Raw genomic sequence first — 12,171 nt, forward strand, 5'->3', positions numbered from 1 at the left:
CCTTTTGCTCCCAAACTTCTCCCACATCACTTTGGAGGCATTTGTGAGGATTGAGTCCAGCCAGTTTTCCAAAACCATGATTTTCGTTTTTCACCAAAATCACCACCAACCCACAAAATCAAGCCAAAACACCAAAATCATGAACTTGGCTATGCACCAACCATGTCAAGATCAATTCCTTTTAATCCCAAACTTCTCCCAAATCACATTGGAGGCGTTTGTGAGGATTGAGTCCGGCCATTTTTCCAAAACAATGAATTTCGTTTTTCACCAAAATCACCACCAAGCCACAAAATCAAGCCAAAACACCAAAATCATGAACTTGGCTATGCACCAACCATGTCGAGATCAATTCCTTTTGCTCCCAAACATCTCCCACATCACTTTAGAGGCATTTGTGAGGATTGAGTCCAGCCAGTTTTCCAAAACCATGAATTTCGTTTTTCACCAAAATCACCACCAACCCACAAAATCAAGCCAAAAACCAAAATCACGGAACTTGGCTATGCACCAACCATGTCAAGATCAATTCCTTTTAATCCCAAACTTCTCCCAATCACATTGGAGGCGTTTGTGAGGATTGAGTCCAGCCAGTTTTCCAAAACCATGAATTTCGTTTTTCACCAAAATCACCACCAAGCCACAAGATCAAGCCAAAACACCAAAATCATGAACTTGGCTATGCACCAACCAAGTCAATATGAATTCCTTTTGCTCCCAAACTTCTCCCACATCACTTTGGAGGAATTTGTGAGGATAGAGTCCAGCCAGTTTTCCAAAACCATGATTTTCGTTTTTCACTAAAATCACCACCAACCACAAAATCAAGCCAAAACACCAAAATCATGAACTTGGCCATGCACCAACCATGTCAAGATCAATTCCTTTTGCTCCCAAACTTCTCCCACATCACTTTGGAGGCATTTGTGAGGATTGAGTCCAGCCAGTTTTCCATAACCATGATTTTCGTTTTTCACCAAAATCACCACCAAGCCACAAAATCAAGCCAAAACACCAAAATCATGAACTTGGCTATGCACCAACCATGTCAATATGAATTCCTTTTGCTCCCAAACTTCTCCCACATCACTTTGGAGGCATTTGTGAGGATTGAGTCCAGCCAGTTTTCCAGAACCATGATTTTCGTTTTTCACCAAAATCACCACCAACCCACAAAATCAAGCCAAAACACCAAAATCATGAACTTGGCTATGCACCAACCATGTCAATATGAATTCCTTTTGCTCGCAAACTTCTCCCACATCACTTTGGAGGCATTTGTGAGGATTGAGTCCAGCCAGTTTTCCAAAACCATGATTTTCGTTTTTCACCAAAATCACCACCACCTCACAAAATCAAGCCAAAACACCAAAATCATGAACTTGGCCATGCACCAACCATGTCGAGATCAATTCCTTTTGCTCCCAAACTTCTCCCACATCACTTTAGAGGAATTTGTGAGGATTGAGTCCAGCCAGTTTTCCAAAACCATGAATTTCGTTTTTCACCAAAATCACCACCAACCCACAAAATCAAGCCAAAACACCAAAATCATGGAACTTGGCTATGCACCAACCATGTCAAGATCAATTCCTTTTAATCCCAAATCACATTGGAGGCGTTTGTGAGGATTGAGTCCAGCCAGTTTTCCAAAACCATGAATTTCGTTTTTCACCAAAATCACCACCAAGCTACAAAACCAAGCCAAAACACCAAAATCATGAACTTGGCCATGCACCAACCATGTCAAGATCAATTCCTTTTGCTCCCAAACTTCTCCCACATCACTTTGGAGGCATTTGTGAGGATTGAGTCCAGCCAGTTTTCCAAAATCATGATTTTCGTTTTTCACCAAAATCACCACCAAGCTACAAAATCAAGCCAAAACACCAAAATCATGAACTTGGCTATGCACCAACCATGTCAAGATCAATTCCTTTTGCTCCCAAACTTCACCCACATCACTTTGGAGGTATTTGTGAGGATTAAGTCCAACCAGTTTTCCAAAACCATGATTTTCGTTTTTCACCAAAATCACCACTAACCACAAAATCAAGCCAAAACACCAAAATCATGAACTTGGCTATGCACCAACCATGTCAATATCAATTCCTTTTGCTCCCAAACTTCTCCCACATCACTTTGGAGGCATTTGTGAGGATTGAGTCCAGCCAGTTTTCCAAAACCATGATTTTCGTTTTTCACCAAAATCACCACCAACCACAAAAGCAAGCCAAAACACCAAAATCATGAACTTGGCTATGCACCAAGCATGTCAACATCAATTCCTTTTGCTCCCAAACTTCTCCCAAATCACTTTGGAGGCATTGGTGAGGATTAAGTCCAGCCAGTTTTCCAAAACCATGATTTTCGTTTTTCACCAACCCCACAAAATCAAGCCAAAACACCAAAATCATGGAACTTGGCTATGCACCAACCATGTCAAGATCAATTCCTTTTGATCCCAAATTCTCCCACATCACTTTGGAGGCATTTGCGAGGATTGAGTCCAACCAGTTTTCCAAAACCATGATTTCCGTTTTTCACCAAAATCACCAGCAACCACAAAATCAAGCCAAAACACCAAAATCTGGAACTTGGCTATGCACCAACCATGTCAAGATCAATTCCTTTTGATCCCAAACTTCTCCCACATCACTTTGGAGGCATTTGTGAGGATTGAGTCCACCCAGTTTTCCAAAACCATGATTTTCGTTTTTCACCAAAATCACCACCAACCCACAAAATCAAGCCAAAACACCAAAATCATGAACTTGGCTATGCACCAACCTTGTCAAGATCAATTCCTTTTGCTCCCAAACTTCTCCCACATCACTTTGGAGGCATTTGTGAGGATTGAGTTCAGCCAGTTTTCCAAAACCATGATTTTCGTTTTTCACCAAAATCACCAGCAACCCACAAAATCAAGCCAAAACACCAAAATCATGAACTTAGCTATGCACCAACCACGTCAAGATCAATTCATTTTGCTCCCAAACTTCTCCCACATCACTTTCGAGGCATTTGTGAGGATTGAGTCCAGCCAGTTTTCCAAAACCATGATTTTTCGTTTTTCACCAAAATCACCACCAAGCCACAAAATCAAGCCAAAACACCACAATCATGAACTTGGCTATGCACCAACCATGTCAAGATCAATTCCTTTTGCTCCCAAACTTCTCCCACATCACTTTGGAGGCATTTGTGAGGATTGAGTCCAGCCAGTTTTCCAAAACCATGATTTTCGTTTTTCACCAAAATCACCACCAAGCCACAAAATCAAGCCAAAACACCAAAATCATTAACTTGGCTATGCACCAACCATGCCAAGATCAATTCCGTTTGATCCCAAACTTCTCCCATATCACTTTGAAAGCATTTCAGAGGATTGAGTCCAGCCAGTTCTCAAAACCATGATTTTCGATTTTTACCAAAATCAACACCAAGCCACAAACAAATCAAGCCAAAACGCCAAAATCATGAACTTGGCTATGCACCAACCATGTCAAGATCAATTTCTTTTCCTCCCAAACATCTCCCACATCACTTTGGAGGCATTTGTGAGGATTGAGTCCAGCCAGTTTTCCAAAAGCATGATTTTCGTTTTTCACCAAAATCACAACCAACCCACAAAATCAAGCCAAAACACCAAAATCATTAACTTGGATATGCACCAACCATGTCAAGATCAATTCGTTTTGCTCCCAAACTTCTCCCACATCACTTTGGAGGCATTTGTGAAGATTGGGTCCAACCAGTTTTCCAAAACCATGATTTTCGTTTTTCACCAAAATCACCACCACGCCAAAAATCAAGCCAAAACACCAAAATCATGAACTTGGCTATGCACCAACCATGTCAAGATCAATTCCTTTTGCTCCCAAACTTCTCCCAATCACTTTGGAGGCATTTGTGAGGATTAAGTCGAGCCAGTTTTCCAAAACCATGATTTTCGTTTTTCACCAAAATCACAACCAACCCACAAAATCAAGCCAAAACACCAAAATCATGGAACTTGGCTATGCACCAACCATGTCAAGATCAATTCCTTTTTCTCCCAAACTTCACCCACATCACTTTGGAGGCATTTTGAGGATTGAGTCCACCAGTTTTCCAAAACCATGATTTTCATTTTTCACCAAAATCACCACCAACCACAAAATTAAGCCAAAACACCAAAATCGTGAACTTGGCTATGCACCAACCATGTCAAGATCAATTCCTTTTGCTCCCAAACTTCTCCCTCATCACATTGGAGGCATTTGTGAGGATTGAGTCCAGCCAGTATTCCAAAACCATGATTTTCGTTTTTCACCAAAATCACCACCAACCACAAAATCAAGCCAGAACACCAAAATCATGAACTTGGCTATGCACCAACCATGTCAAGATCAATTCGTTTTGCTCCCAAACTTCTCCCACATCACTTTGGAGGCATTTGTGAGGATTGAGTCCAGCCAGTTTTCCAAAACCATGATTTTCGTTTTTCACCAAAATCACCACCAAGCCATAAAATCAAGCCAAAACACCACAATCATGAACTTGGCTATGCACCAACCATGTCAAGATCAATTCCTTTTGCTCCCAAACTTCTCCCACATCACTTTGGAGGCATTTGTGAGGATTGAGTCCAGCCAGTTTTCCAAAACCATGATTTTCGTTTTTCACCAAAATCACCACCAAGCCACAAAATCAAGCCAAAACACCAAAATCATTAACTTGGCTATGCACCAACCATGCCAAGATCAATTCCGTTTGATCCCAAACTTCTCCCATATCACTTTGAAGCATTTCTGAGGATTGAGTCCAGCCAGTTCTCAAAACCATGATTTTCGATTTTTACCAAAATCAACACCAAGCCACAAACAAAATCAAGCCAAAACGCCAAAATCATGAACTTGGCTATGCACCAACCATGTCAAGATCAATTTCTTTTCCTCCCAAACATCTCCCACATCACTTTGGAGGCATTTGTGAGGATTGAGTCCAGCCAGTTTTCCAAAAGCATGATTTTCGTTTTTCACCAAAATCACAACCAACCCACAAAATCAAGCCAAAACACCAAAATCATTAACTTGGATATGCACCAACCATGTCAAGATCAATTCGTTTTGCTCCCAAACTTCTCCCACATCACTTTGGAGGCATTTGTGAAGATTGGGTCCAACCAGTTTTCCAAAACCATGATTTTCGTTTTTCACCAAAATCACCACCAAGCCAAAAATCAAGCCAAAACACCAAAATCATGAACTTGGCTATGCACCAACCATGTCAAGATCAATTCCTTTTGCTCCCAAACTTCTCCCAATCACTTTGGAGGCATTTGTGAGGATTAAGTCGAGCCAGTTTTCCAAAACCATGATTTTCGTTTTTCACCAACCCACAAAATCAAGCCAAAACACCAAAATCATGGAACTTGGCTATGCACCAACCATGTCAAGATCAATTCCTTTTTCTCCCAAACTTCACCCACATCACTTTGGAGGCATTTTGAGGATTGAGTCCACCCAGTTTTCCAAAACCATGATTTTCATTTTTCACCAAAATCCCACCAACCCACAAAATTAAGCCAAAACACCAAAATCGTGAACTTGGCTATGCACCAACCATGTCAAGATCAATTCCTTTTGCTCCCAAACTTCTCCCTCATCACATTGGAGGCATTTGTGAGGATTGAGTCCAGCCAGTATTCCAAAACCATGATTTTCGTTTTTCACCAAATCACCACCAACCCACAAAATCAAGCCAAAAGACCAAAATCATGAACTTGGCTATGCACCAACCATGTCACGATCAATTCCTTTTGCTCCCAAACATCTCCCACATCACTTTGGAGGCATTTGTGAGGATTGAGTCCAGCCAGTTTTCCAAAACCATGATTTTCGTTTTTCACCAAAATCACAACCAACCCACAAAGCCAAAACACCAAAATCATTAACTTGGGTATGCACCAACCATGTCAAGATCAATTCGTTTTGCTCCCAAACTTCTCCCACATCACTTTGGAGGCATTTGTGAAGATTGGGTCCAACCAGTTTTCCAAAACCATGATTTTCGTTTTTCACCAAAATCACCACCAAGCCACAAAATCAAGCCAAAACACCAAAATCATGAACTTGGCTATGCACCGACCATGTCAAGATCAATTCCTTTTGCTCCCAAACTTCTCCCAAATCACTTTGGAGGCATTTGTGAGGATTAAGTCGAGCCAGTTTTCCAAAACCATGATTTTCGTTTTTCACCAACCCACAAAATCAAGCCAAAACACCAAAATCATGGAACTTGGCTATGCACCAACCATGTCAAGATCAATTCCTTTTAATCCCAAACTTCTCTCACATCACTTTGGAGGCATTTGTGAGGATTGAGTGCAGCCAGTTTTCCAAAACCATGATTTCCGTTTTTCACCAAAATCACCACCAACCCACAAAATCAAGCCAAAACACCAAAATCATGGAACTTGGCTATGCACCAACCATGTCAAGATCAATTCCTTTTGATCCCAAACTTCTCCCACATCACTTTGAAGGCATTTGTGAGGATTGAGTCCAGCCAGTTTTCCTGATCCGATCGGTCATCGGTAGTCGATGACGTCAGAATCAGAGAACCACGTGGACCACTCGCAGGGTGACACGTGGACCAGGTGGCAGAGAGGTCGGGGGACGATCGCCAAGAGAGGTGATCGGTGGTCAGTAACCAAGTTACCACCGACAGATCAGGCGGCAGAGAGGTCGGGGGATAGATCACCCAGAATGGTGATCGGTGGTCAGTAGCCAAGTGACCACCAGCAGACCAGTTCCCAGACTCGCGCCTGGAGGCAGAGCGCGATAAGCGAATAAACACTGATCAGTCATCGGGTGTATTGTCATCGGGGTCTCGTGTTACACGCAGTTAAACTGGGACTAAGGTTCCCAGCGAGAGCGTTACGCATGGACCTCGCATGAGCACACCTCAAGGAATCATGCACGAGAGTGGCCTGAGGGAACTAGTAAGCCAGTCGGTGATTGGTGATTCCCTCAACCCATTACGTGCGTGTCATCGTGAAGGGTAAGTCGCCTACGCAGAGAGTAACGTTTGGTGAGTGTGCCTAGACCAGCCACACCCGACGTTCTCCTAAGAGTATGCAATTTACCCAGATAAGAGAAGCATCCTAAGTTACTCCGCAAGGGCGTAACTTAGGCAGACAAAGAGAGGCGCTAGAGCCCTTCCAGTAAGTGACACGTGTGTGGTTAGATGTGAGTTGCAGGCCTCCACGTGTCATCATCTGAGAGGGGTGCGGTCCAGACAAAAGAGCACTCCGTACCGCTAAAGGTACAGACAGGCGCAGCCAAGCGCAGACATGCGCAAACTCTCATGCTCCCCATTGTTGATTTTGAAGGTACGCTTTCTCTGAAAAGCATGACAGGGTTCTGACACTTGCCAGAAAAGCATAACAGAATTCTGTTATGCCCAGAAGCAGGGATAGAGAGATAAAAGGGAGAATCAGAGTGAGAGTGGGGGGGGAGAAAAAAGATAGACGAAAAACAGAGTGCAAGTTTTTACACACACACATTACTAGTTTCCAGTTTCTGGTGGTTCTGTTGGACTAACTTGATCGTCGGAGTGCAAACGGCCGCTAGAGGCGCCGTCTGTGTGTTTTGCAGGTCACATTTGAAGACATCTGAGAGAAAGTTCGGGGAGTCATTCCGCAGAAGACGCAGTCGCGTAGACGGGGCAGAGAGTACCACGAAGCGATTCCTCCACGTTCGAGTTGCCGGCAGGATCATTTGGCGCCCACCGTGGGGCACGAGTGAATCGTTGTCCCATATATACCACAGTTTTAAAGCTCACCAGAGTTTTATCAGTTTCTTTGATAGAGAAGATGCCTAGAAACAGACAACCATCACCTGCGCCATCCGCTGACGAAGGAGCTGTGATAATGGCGCAGGTCCTGGAAATGGTGCGCACGCTGCAGGATAACGCTGCAGCGTCGAAAGTTGAACAAGAAAGGATGCAGACGGAGTTGGCTGCGTCGGAAAGCAGGAACGACGAGCTGAATCGTGTCAACGAAGAGTTGAGAAGGACGCTGCAGGCGTAGAGGGAGCACGTTGTTGACGAAAGGGTGTCTAGGCAGCCCTCACCTCCAAGGGCATTTCCCATGCCATTCTCCCCTGAGATCATGGGAACCATGGTGCCTCCCAACCTGGTGGGGGTAAAAGCGTCGTTCAAGGGGGTAGAAGACCCGGAGGCGCATCTGACGGCATTCCACACCCAGATGATGTTGTCTGGGGGCTCAGACGTTGTGTACTGCAAGATGTTCATGAGCACATTGAGCGGAATCGCCATGGAATGGTTCGTGAGTTTACCAGAAGGGCATATCACGTCTTTCTCTCAGTTCTCGAAGCTCTTCACTGAACAATACATCGTCAACAAGGCACCTGCAGTGGTGTCCTACGACCTGTTCGACGCGCCAGTACCAGGGGGAGTCGCTGAAGGACTACCTCAACTGCTTTGGGGCACAAGTGGTTAGACTACCCAGCAAAGATGAAGATATGCTTGTGCACGCGTTTAAGAAGGGAGTGCTGCCTGGCCCTTTCAGCGAGTCTCTCATCAGGAGCCATCCCAGCACCTTTGCAGAGATCCGACGACGTGCGGTGGCGCACATAGTGGCAGAAACAGAGGTTTCTGAGAAGAGGGGAAGCGCTGCACCACCCAGACCGCGTGGAGGGCAAGGAAAACCACAGCAAGCAAGGGTGCATGAGGCCAAAGAGGGGAAGAAGGTGCGGGAAAAACCTCGTCCCTATGCACCAGGCAAAGAACAGAGCAAGGGGCGTGCAAGGGAGAATAACGCACCCCCGAGATACAACTTCATGGTGGGATTGGCGGATCTCATCGCCCTTCCTGCCGTAGCAGCAAGACTACGAGTACCAGAGAAGACAGATAAGGTACTCGGAAGGAAGAAGAATGAATGGTGTGAGTTTCATCAGGCCTTTGGCCATACACTTCATTCCTGTTTGGCGCTGGGACACCAACTGGCAGAGTTGGTGAAGTCTGGTTTTCTAGCAGATTACCTGCGTGAGCCGCAGGGTGATCGCGCGTCAGGATCCCAAACTGGAGAGCAACAGCATGAAGTCCCTGTGCATGGGGAAGTGCAGACGATCGCTGGAGGCTTCTCTGGTGGGGGATGCACAGCTTCACAAAGAAGGAGATACACTCGATCGGTGATGGCGGTAGATGCAGTGAATGAGAGTCATTACCCTGAGGTGGACATTATCTTCAGGAAAGCTGACCTACGGGACGTTGTCCCGCACGACAACGACCCTGTGGTCATTTCTCTCATCACAGCAGGAAGACGGGTGCATAGAGTACTCGTAGATCAAGGAAGCTCGGCGGATGTCATGTTCTGGCCAACATTCAACAAGCTACAGTTGTCCCCTGATCAGTTAAGACCGTACACTGGTTGTCTCTACGGTTTTGCAGGGGATCAGGTAGAAGTGCGGGGATACATCGAGCTGAGGACAACGTTCACTGACGAAACGACAGCCCGCACTGAAAAGATAAAGTACCTGGTGGTGAACGCCCCTTCTGCGTACAATGTCCTGTTGGGGAGGCCAACGCTCAATAGACTAGGCGCAATACCATCGACAAGGCATATGAAGTTGAAGCTGCCGTCGATGGAAGGGACCGTGATAACCATCAAGTCGGATCAGGCTGAGGCAAGACGCTGTTATGAGAACAGCTTGAAGCAAAAAAGAAGTGTGTGCCATGTCACCACAAAACCACCACCAGGCGTGCGCGAAGAGCGATTGGCGGTCAGGGAGACACAAGGCGCTCAGAGGATGGAGAACGCTGCGGTGGGGGGCTCCCAGGTAGCCCAAGTTGAAGAAGAAGAGGAAGGCACGATCACTCCTCGTGGGTCAGGGATCGCGAGAGCGGTCATGGCCAGTGAGAGAAGGCCCCACCCAGCTGAAGGATGGGTCGAAGTGGACATGAGGGGAAGAAAATTCAAGTTGGGGGGATCCCTCATTGAAGAAGAGCGAAGGCTGATCATGGGTGTGATTGAGAAGCACATGAATGCCTTTGCATGGTCAGCATCCGACATGCCAGGAATCGACCCCGATTTCCTCTGCCATCGTCTATCGATGGACCCCATGGTTCGACCGGTGCGACAGAGAAGAAGGAAATTCAACGAGGAGAAGAGGAAGGTGATCCACGACGAAGCGCAGAAGCTCCTTGTCGCAGGGCATATCAGAGAAATCCAGTACCCCGAGTGGCTAGCGAATGTGGTACTGGTGCAGAAGGCAAGCGGCAAGTGGAGAATGTGCGTGGACTTCACTGACCTCAACAAGGCGTGCCCCAAGGATTCTTACCCCCTACCCAGTATAGATGCTCTAGTTGATAGCGCCTCGGGGGGAAAGCTACTCAGCTTCTTGGACGCTTTCTCAGGGTATAACCAGATCAGGATGCACCCAATGGACGAATGCAAGACCGCGTTTATGACGGAACGGTCTTGCTATTGCTACAAGGTCATGCCATTTGGGTTGAAGAATGCGGGGGCTACCTACCAGCGGCTCATGGATAGGGTGCTCTCGCCCATGCTGGGAAGGAACGTACACGCCTATGTAGATGACATGGTGGTTACGTCCCAGGAGAAGAAGCATCATGCAGCTGATCTGGAAGAGCTATTCACCACCATTGCCAAGTATAGGCTGAAGCTCAACCCTGAGAAATGCATATTCGGTGTGGAGGCTGGGAAGTTCTTGGGTTTCCTCTTGACAGAGCGGGAATCGAAGCTAACCCGAGAAGTGTGCAGCAATCGTGGCAATGAGGAGCCCAACGACGGTGAAGGAGGTGCAACAGCTCACCGGTCGCTTGGCAGCACTGTCCCGATTTATGTCCGCTGGTGGGGAGAAAGGTCACCCATACTTCCAGTGTCTCAAACGCAACAGCAGATTTCTCTGGACACAGGAGTGCGAGGAGGCTTTCGTCAAGCTAAAGGGGTACCTGGCGAGCCCACCAGTCCTGCGAAAGCCCCAGGTAGGCATCCCTCTTCGTCTATACTTTGCTGTTACGGAGAGGGCAGTCAGTTCAGTTCTGGTGCAAGAACAGGAGCAGGCCCAGAGGCCTGTTTACTTCGTGAGTAAGGTGCTGCAAGGCCCTGAAACAAGGTACCAGGCCCTCGAGAAGGCTGCTCTGGCGGTGGTGTTTTCAGCCAGAAGACTCAGGCATTACTTCCACAGCTTCACAGTGGTCGTGATGACTGATCTGCCTATCCAAAACGTATTGAAGAAACCTGATGTAGCAGGCAGGATGGTCAAATGGGCAGTAGAATTGTCGGAATTTGATATTCAGTACGAGCCCCGAGGACCGATCAAGGGGCAGGTGTTCGCGGACTTCGTAGTCGAGCTATCATCCATCGCGACACCTGCAGAAGGGCTAAATTTCGATGGGTGTTATCGGTGGATGGCTCCTCTAATCAGCAGGGAAGCGGCGCGGGAGTCATCCTGGAAGGACCAAATGGGGTACTGATCGAGCAGTCCCTCCGCTTCGCCTTCAAAGCTAGCAACAATCAGGCGGAGTATGAGGCCCTGATCGCAGGAATGTTGTTAGCAAGGGAAATGGGAGCAAGAAATCTGCTGGCCAAGAGCGATTCGTTACTGGTCACCGGGCAGGTTACCGGGGAGTTCCAAGCAAAGGACCCCCAGATGCAGCCTACCTGGAGTATGTGCAGCTCCTGAAGACGTCCTTCGCCGAGTTTGAGTTAGTGCACGTGCCAAGAGAGCAGAATGCCCGAGCAGACCTGCTTGCCAAGCTGGCCAGCTCAGGCAAGGGGGGGAAGCAGAGAACCGTCATTCAGGAACCCTGAAGGTGCCGCGCGCGTTCGTATCAGACAACCAGGTGCTTCACGTATGCAAGTCAATGGAGCGTCTAACGATCGGTCATCGGTCGTTGACCCAACAAACGCTAAGAGCACCGAGGGTGAGATCGCGACCCTCAAAGACCGATGAGTCGATGGAGGTTCATGCGGAGAAGGAACCCGACACCTGGATGACGCCATACCAGCTATACTTAGAAGATGGTGTACTCCCGCTCGATTTGGCAGAGGCAAAAAGAATAAAGAGGGGTTCAAGTAAGTTTACTCTCATAGATGGAAGCCTATTTAGATTTGGATTTTCTCACCCTGTGCAGATC

The sequence above is a fragment of the Phaseolus vulgaris genome, chromosome 11, assembly GCF_000499845.2.
Source record: "Phaseolus vulgaris cultivar G19833 chromosome 11, P. vulgaris v2.0, whole genome shotgun sequence".
Taxonomy (NCBI): Eukaryota; Viridiplantae; Streptophyta; class Magnoliopsida; order Fabales; family Fabaceae; genus Phaseolus; species Phaseolus vulgaris.